This window comes from Halyomorpha halys, unplaced genomic scaffold (assembly GCF_000696795.3).
Source record: "Halyomorpha halys isolate HHAL.00 unplaced genomic scaffold, Hhal_1.1 Scaffold1043.1, whole genome shotgun sequence".
Taxonomy (NCBI): Eukaryota; Metazoa; Arthropoda; class Insecta; order Hemiptera; family Pentatomidae; genus Halyomorpha; species Halyomorpha halys.
Window position 1 is genome coordinate 23,087 of NW_027106205.1, and position 5,481 is coordinate 28,567.

At 30.9% G+C, this 5,481-nt stretch overlaps 1 long non-coding RNA gene across 1 annotated transcript in view; it reads right to left on the minus strand.

The window, feature by feature from the left end:
* Positions 1-217: 217 nt before the first annotated feature.
* LOC136795087 (uncharacterized) overlaps positions 218-5,481 on the minus strand; it is a 36,567-nt gene continuing 31,303 nt past the window's right edge. The window contains exons 2-3 of the long non-coding RNA XR_010842635.1: positions 950-1,053; positions 218-750 (exon numbers count right to left, since the gene is read on the minus strand). This is a non-coding gene — a long non-coding RNA (uncharacterized lncRNA). The remainder of the gene's footprint in view (positions 751-949; positions 1,054-5,481) is intronic.

Genomic DNA, 5,481 nt, shown 5'->3' on the forward strand with positions numbered 1-5,481 from the left:
TTCCCGTAAACTATTTGAGAATCGTTTAATTTAAAAAAAAAAATTCATACTACATTATCATTTAATGTAAGTTTTAATGACATTAATTTCAAATGTCATATTATATCCATCATATTATAGCAATTATTATTCATGGCTATTATAGACGTCATATTTTTCTGAGTATTAAATATTGCATGGATTGAAATCAGTTCATCGGTGGTTAAATGACCTTTAAAGAGATTGTTTGAGACAATTGGGGTTGAAGCCTTGGTGGTTGAGGGCTGAATTCAGTCATTTGTGGTATAATTTTGATTATTTTAAAGTAATATTTATGGTTTAGAATAATAAAGAACTTTCGTAGGAAGAAATCCGGAAACATATAACAATATATAAGAATAAAAGAATAACTCTTCAAAAAGTTTTTTTTTTCTTTTTTATTTGTAAGTGTTGTCACAATCATCAGGATTTAGTACCGTTTATTTCGGCCAGGTAAGTGGGGAGTTACTTGTCAAAGAAAGAGCAAAACACTAAAACATCATGAGCTCCTAGTTCTTGTAGGGATATAAAGAAACGACTTAAAACATTTAGTGATACGTTTTGTAGAATAAATAAGTAAATAAACATCTGAAAAAGGAAGTACTTAATACAATTTATTATTTTTCTTCTAAGCCAGTGAAGTAAATACAAGTGTAGACTTTATAGTTTATTAATGGACTCAGAGGTCATCCATACCCTAACCCGTCTAGGGCAATGATGTTGCCTTTCCTCCTAAAAAAAAAAAAAATAACCTTTTTACCTATAAAATTAAAAATATATCCATGCTTGTTATTGGTTTATATAGAACAGGTATGGTTACGTTAGTATTATCTATAGTTTGAAAGTCCCCCCATATTAATACCTTACAATGGTTAAACCGAAAATCAAAAATAAATTTTTGTTGCGCCATACACATTCCTTTCGAGCTCACCTGTTCACACACTGCATGATGTGTTTATGGAAAAGTAAGCGTTGCTGTTGTTCAAAGTTTCAAGATGTATAAAACTTAATTGACTTGCTTCAATCTTTCTGTTTCTGAAAAAGAAAGCCGTATAGAATCAAAGAGTTTTATTCAGGGATTTTAAGGTAACATACATCAGTTCGGTCAAAAGAATTTTGTTTCATATTTTATTAAAATAAATAATTAAAATATGTATGTTTGAAAGGTAAAGATGCTGTTAACTTTAGGTTTAGTAATGAATTCATACATATTTTCTAAATAACATTAATGTTTGATTTAATTACATTTATATGCGTTTGTATAAAAGATTTTTTAGAACTGTTAGAGTACCTCATAAACTCGGTGGTAAAATGTATTATCCCTTTTAAAATACAATATTCGAAATATTCTATAGAAAATCTATGAAATCATCAATAAAAAAAACCCGGTGAAGCCAAAACCTTCAAATCAAAATGAATGTCAGACACCCAGGTCTTACAAGCGAGTGCCTCATGTTGAAGATACATATATATATTTTTTTTAAATTTTGTGTTATTTTAAGTGTGAGAATTAATGTTAGTAAGGGTTGAGCCGGCATCACCTACACTTTAGTTCAGTGATATTTGGACCATTCAGATATTTAATCCATTTGGATTGATTAATCCATTGGAATTTTGATAATTACAATCCACTCCCACACTCCATCTGCGTTGGTTAAGTGCCAATTTGACCATTTTGATTGTGAATTAATGCTTATCACAGTTCACAATCAGACCCCATTTGCGTTTGTTAAGTTTCAGTGTGGCCATTTTGATTTTAATACATTTTGACTGTTTGTTGTGATCACTATTATACTGTTAGTCTACTAACATACATCCCCTGCGTTATATTAATAGTACCGTGGTAATATAGTTTAAATACAATTTTATTGTTTATTACAACATTGTAAGTCAGTATAAACGTGGGCCTACCAACTTTTGACTAGTTTTGAAAGTTTTTTTTTATTTGTTTGTTTTATTTACAACTTTACATTCATATACATACGTCCAGTAAATTTGATTTTAGTTTATAATGGAGTGATAAAAGCGTGTAGCGAAACTACCCATTCGTAGCACTCTAATGAAGTTTTTACATTACCAGGTCCCATGGACATCTTCTTTTCAGGCGCCTCAGATGATTGTCAGGAACGGAAGAGGAAGCAAGGTTAGAAACTAGTGGGTTTGGGCGGTCAGTGAGTTTATAATGGAAAGAATGGTATCTGGTTCAGGCTAGATCGTGTACATATGGAACATAAGAATCTTTATGCATGATTTTATTTGTGACAAAGTAAGAAGTATTGAGGATTTTATGAAGCATTTGGGATTGTAATGATTGGATACAAGAGGAATTCGAAGTTCGTTCAGAGGAGCACCAAAACTCAACTCCGTATGTCCAGATAGGCTTTATAATTGTCATGTAGATCAGTCTTTTATAATGAACTGGAAGCTCAGACCGTTTGTCTAGTAGGTGCTGCAATAGTCGAAAACTACGTGCAGTTTCCTGTCTTTTCGTTCTTGTGAGAGAATTCCAGGTTAGTCGTTTGTCCAGATGTAGTCCAAGGTAGCGGATGTTTTGACAGTTGTGACGGAGTCTTTAACATCGCAGCCTTTAGCCTATGAAATTATTTTTGAAGCCATAAATCATTTGACTTCTAAATGTTATGTAGTTACTATGTGTATATGTTTCTAATTGCTGACCGCAATATATGTTTATGTGCTAATAGTCTAACAAAATGTTTATATTCGAGGTACTTTGTTTTTCTTTCTAGAATGTGCGTGAGTCTTTTAAAAATACTTGTTTATTATTTTGTTCTTATATTTTCAAAAGGAAGCCTTAAAGTGTATTGAAGTAGTTGAAGATTGGTATGCTGTTTATTAGAGGAATGATTACATTGAGGAAAATCCTTGCTGGCCTTAGTTTAATAGTAGGCAAGTCCGGAGTAATTTAGTCGGCTATAATTCAATTGTTTTTTTAAAACCGATCCGTGTTTTCTCACAACGATACAAAATTCTATAAATGAAATGGTCTACCTTTAAGTGATAGGTAAGACCTGGAGTTACCGCGGGACAACAGAGTTTAAGTAAAAAAGGAATAATTATCGGTTAGCTAAGTCGTGACATGTAGTCATAACACAAAATATGTATTTAGCTGCAATTTTATGAAAATGGTTACACGGACCAATTGGTCCTTCGCGCAAGTTCCTGAGCCATTGTTGAGAAAAAAATTATTCAAGGGTAGCAATTTAAGAAATCGGCCAATTGACAGAGATAATGTTATTGTTATTAAATTAAATGCTAGGAACTTGATTCATTTGAAAGCAATGTTTAAAAATAAAATAGGATGTAATGTTAGATACAATAACACAGATAATTTACGAACTCAACACTGCCCTCAATTGTGAAAAAAAAATATATACAAAAATATGTTTTATGAAAATGTTTGAAACAAATATAGTCCAGTTAATTTTGATTGGTTAAAAAAATTATGATGGCTTCACTTTTTTTGTCATGTAGTCAAGGTTGCTGTGATGTTGAAAAATCTTCTAATTTCTCCTATCCTTGGAATCAATCGAACGCCGTATAGAAAAACTGTTAAATTTTTAGTCTTTCCCAATGTCTCCGTCGGGCGAAAAAAACAAAACATAAGTTGCATTCTTTAGTTGCATTAATACTGTTACTGGAACTTATAACTATAATATATCCCGAGAAAGAGCTTATTTAGTATTAAGAGTTTTCGAAAAATTCAAATTTTAATAGTTTACAGCTATTAACCTTTCGCCGTATCGCCCCGCTTTGTAGTGCTTCATCAGGGCTGTTCAAGTTGTTAGCTTCAGAGACTTAACGAAGTCTTAAGCTATCAACAATGTCTCTGAAGCTATCAACTTAAAGAGCCAAACTAAGGCGAAACAAAGAACCAACTCAGATCACGTATCTGCCAACATAAATTATCTATAACTTCTCACAACTCAGCCGCTTCCAAACTTTCAGAACATTCCCTTACACTTAATCATGCTTATGATTTTGACCATACCACTATTTTAGCAACTGTTCCAAATTACCAAAAGAGACTCATCTCAGAATCCATATATATACATCTTGAACCCATTCCAGTTGACTGCAAAATCGATAAAAACTGAATCTCACATACCTACAGCCAAATATTAAACTTAATTAAGACTAAATAATTTTACGCTCATTTTATTACTATCACCAAATTTTTCTATTATACTTTTGTTTTTCACGTTTGTTATCTCTTTATCACTTATATTATCTATCGCTGCATTCACTTATAGTTATTCATCTATGTTTTATTAACTATCATTCTAATTTTACTTACTTATTCCTAAATTAGAAAATTATTATAGTTATTATTATTACCATATTTCTGTATCTTTCTCTTATTACTGTTCATTTTTCGTCATATCTTTATGACTACTTTCTGTATACGCGACGTATTTGAAATAGAAATATAACCTTTAAACGGCTGGCCACCTATCCCTCACTCCTCCACTCTTCCGTTTTATTGTCGCCTTCTGTTCAATCTTTCGCTTTGAACAGCCCTGATAATGTCCTGCAAAGTGGGGCGAAACGTCGTTAAAATATTTTTAAACTATTTGTTCTTTTTTTGACCGCAACCCTAACCATCTTCTTATATTTCTGTTTCTCTTTTAGCCGAAACCCTGACCATCTTCTTCATGATTCAAATGTTAATTTGATTATTGCTCAGTAGCAAATTAATGGTGAATCGTTTGGCAAATATGAAAATAAACATTTTAGCAGAATTAATTGCTGAAATTGAAGAAAAAACTGGTTTTGACAAATCAAATAAACTCCACGCTACATGTTTTTTTACATGTTACAAAAACAAAAAAGTACCTAATTTTGTTAACACTTTACATGTATTAACACTTTTATTACATATTAACAGTATACAAATTATTTCTAGCAACGTAAGTAGCTTATACTTTGAAAATATCACAGCATCATTTCTTAATATCAAAATAACAATTGATTAGGTTATATAAGTACGGAAATACGTATTTGCCAGTAACTCAAAGCCTTGACAGCAGTACCGCACATCTCGTACTGCTAAAACTGAATTTATTTATTGATTTATTATTGAGTTTATTTATTAATGACTAATTTTACACCAAATATAATTATTGTGGCATAATTATGATGTAATAAGAAAGATGTGAATAGAATAAATTATTGTTTTATTTAACATAGAATTCAAGTGAAAAAAAATTGGTGTCATACGAGCATAACACAACATTTACTTACTTCCTACTTTGAGAAGAAATTAATTTTACTGAAGAAGGGTTACTGAAAGTTATGCGGAATAACGAAAACATTTATGTATAAATTAAATTTATTCAACCTTTTTTACACTCACTAATACAGTCTACTTCTTTATATGTTTGACATTATTTTTTCTAAAATTTTTAGTTATCGAAGGATATATTATACTTTTTTTTTTTTTTT